Here is a 3,352-nt window from a genome sequence, read left to right as displayed (position 1 = left end):
GCATATACTGAAGTAAAATGGGCAACTTCAGAAAAATCATCTGTGCAACTATTTCAGTATGAACGGCATTAACTACTATATTTCATGGAACTCCATTGTTTACCTGAAATAATAACTGAGACAGATATATTAATTCAAACTTAATTATTTTGCATACATTTCCTCAAAAATAAATGAAATATATTTGTTTCTTCAAGGAAATCAAATGACAGGAGCTATTGCCAATGACAATATTTAATTATTCAAACAAAAGCACATTTTCGGAAAGGTTATATTTGACATGATCAGTTTCATAGCTTCCCAATACTTTCTTTTCCCATGAGATGGATGATTATATAGACAAATATGAAATAGTATGTCATATTTTTAACTTTTTTGACTTTTTATGGGTACATTACAGTTGTACATATTTATGGGCTATAATACTATTACATAGTGCATGCTTGTATCAAAAAGTATTTTTATATGGTCATGCAGACATAACAAAAGCATTCATGTTTATGAGTGCCGCCTGTGGCTCAAAGGAGTAGGGTGCCAGCCCCATATGCCAGACGTGGTGGGTTCAAATCCAGCCTCAGCCAAAAACTGCAAAAATAAAAAAAGCATTCATGTTTAAAAAATCTATTCACCATGCAAACTGTTCTCTAACATGATTTGAGATTTCACATTGCAATTGCCTTTAAAAAAATCCTACGGGCGGTGTCTGTGGCTCAAGGAGTAGAGTGTCGGCACCCTATGCCAGAGGTGATGGGTTCAAACCTGGCTCTGGCTAAAAACTGCAAAAAAAAAAAAAAATTTAATAATAATAGTAATAAAAATAAATAAATAAATAAAAATCATACTGAGTTTTGTTGTAGTATCAAAAGATATCCAAAATTAGTTGACAAGGCATTGCTTTTCCAACTAGATATTTGTGTGAGGCTAAATTTTCTTTATATCCATCAACCAAAAAGCATATTACTACAATTTAAATAAAAAGGCATGTACCAGAATAGTATTAATTCCTAGATATTAAAGAAGTTTGCAAAGAACATAAACATAAAGCTATATATCAACAGCCAAGTGATTTTTGACAAAGTGTACAAAGGCATAGATAGGAGAAGAGACACCATTCTCAAAAAAGTGAGGCTGGAAAATTTGTATTTCCGTAGGTAGAAAAATGAAATTTGACCCCTATCTCTCACTACGTACAAAAATCAACTAAAGATGTATTGAAGATTTAAATGAAAGATCTGAAACTATAAAAATACTATACAAAAATCTAGGGAAAACTTCTGTAGACATTCGTCTAGGTAAAGAATTCATGAAAGCATTGGAAACCAAAACAAAAATAAATAAATGAGACTTAATTAAGCTAAAAAGCTTTTGCATAGCAAAAGAAATTATAAAAAGAGTGAATAGACAACCTGCAGAATGGGAGAAAATATATGCTTATTTTGCAACCAATAGGGGATTAATATCCAGAATTTATAGGGAACTCAACAACAACAAAAACAAATAACCTTATTAAAAAGTCTGCATAAGATATAAATAAATATTTTTCAAAAATAGATATACAAATGGCAGCCAGGTATATACAACACGTTCAGCATCAATAATCATCAGAGAAATGCAAATTAAAACCATGTTGTGATATATCTTACATGAGTCAGAATGGCTATTGTTAAAAAGTCACAAAAGAGATACTGGCAAGGATATGAAGAATAGGAAATTCTTATATACTGTTGGTGGAAATGTAAATTATTCTGACTTCTATGGGAAAAAAGTATGGAGATTTCTCAAATAACTAAAAACAGAACTTCATTTGATCCATCAATTCTAATATTGGGTATCTACTCAAAGAAAAATAAATCACTATATTAAAAAAAATCCTATGCATTCACAGGTTTATTAGCACTAGTCACAATAGCAATGGTATAGAATCAACATAGATGTTCTCAGTGGGTGACTGGCTAAAAAAAATTTGGCATATATACACAATAGTATAGTATGCAGCCATAAGAAAGAATAAGTTATGTATTTTGCAACGACTTGTATGGAACTGAAAGCCATTATCTTAAGTGAACTAACTTAGAAAAAGAAAGATAAATAAATACTCATTCATAAGTGTGAGATAAATAATGTGTACACATAGAATACAGTGTGAAATGACATACAACAGAGACTTGGAAAGTATGGGATTAAAGAGAGATGAATGATAAAAAGTTACTTAACAAGTACAGTGTATGTTATTCAGGTGATGGATACACTACAAGATTCCTGACTTACCACCACTATATAATAGATCCATGTAACAAAATCAGAGATGTACTATGAATAAAAAAAGTGAAAAGATTCACAAAAATATATAAAACAATGCTACATTATATTTCACATTGGAAAATACAGTTTCATCATAAAATATATAATTTATGTTGACATGTCAAGGGTTCATTATCATATTTAAGTAAATTAATAATTATTTTACAATTTTTAGTTTAATGTCTAATGTGGTAAATATTAATTGATATAACACTCTTAAACAAAAACTCTTTAGGTTTTTAATAATTACTAAAAATCCAGGGCAGTACCTGTTGCTCAAAGGAGTAGGGCACTGGCCCCATATACTAGAGGTGGCGGGTTCAAACCCAGCCCCGGCCAAAAACTGCACACACACACACACACACACACACACACAAATCCAAAGGTGTCATGATACCAAAACATGTGAAAATTGCTAACTTAGAAGACTTTATTTTTAATTTCTGCATAGTATTAAAAACCATTGACAGTGTCATTATTGTTAGATCATTCTCCCATTTGGGCACATTTAGGATACAAAGTATCCTAAAGTTTGACACAGTTGCAAACATTCTTTTGTTCCTCTTGGTGTTTCCTGAGCAAGTCACTCTCTTGCTTGACTTTTCAAATTGTATGCCCCTTCTGGAATAGCACTTCTATGAGATTTATTTATTTATTTAATCATAGCTGTATACATTAATGCAATGGGGTTCAATGTGCTCTTTTTATATGCCATTTGAAATATTTACATCAAACTGGTTAACACAGCCTTCATTGCATTTTCTTAGTTATTGCGTTAAGACAAAATTTATATTGTACACTTAGTAAATTTAACATGCACCCTTGTAAAATGCACCATAGATGTGGTCCCACTGATTACCTTCCATCCATCCATTCTCCCCCCTCCCCTCCCCTCCTTTCCCATTTCCTCTTCTTCTTGGGCTATAGTTGGGTTATAGCTTTCATAAAAAAGCTATAAATTGGTTTCATAGTAGGGCTGAGTACATTGGATTCTTTTTCTTCCATTCTTGAGATACTTTGCTAAGAAGAATATGTTCCACCTCCATCTATA

Source organism: Otolemur garnettii, unplaced genomic scaffold (genome assembly GCF_000181295.1).
Source record: "Otolemur garnettii isolate 467f Iridium unplaced genomic scaffold, OtoGar3 scaffold00056, whole genome shotgun sequence".
In the NCBI taxonomy this organism is placed as follows: Eukaryota; Metazoa; Chordata; class Mammalia; order Primates; family Galagidae; genus Otolemur; species Otolemur garnettii.
This window is presented reverse-complemented; position numbering follows the sequence as displayed.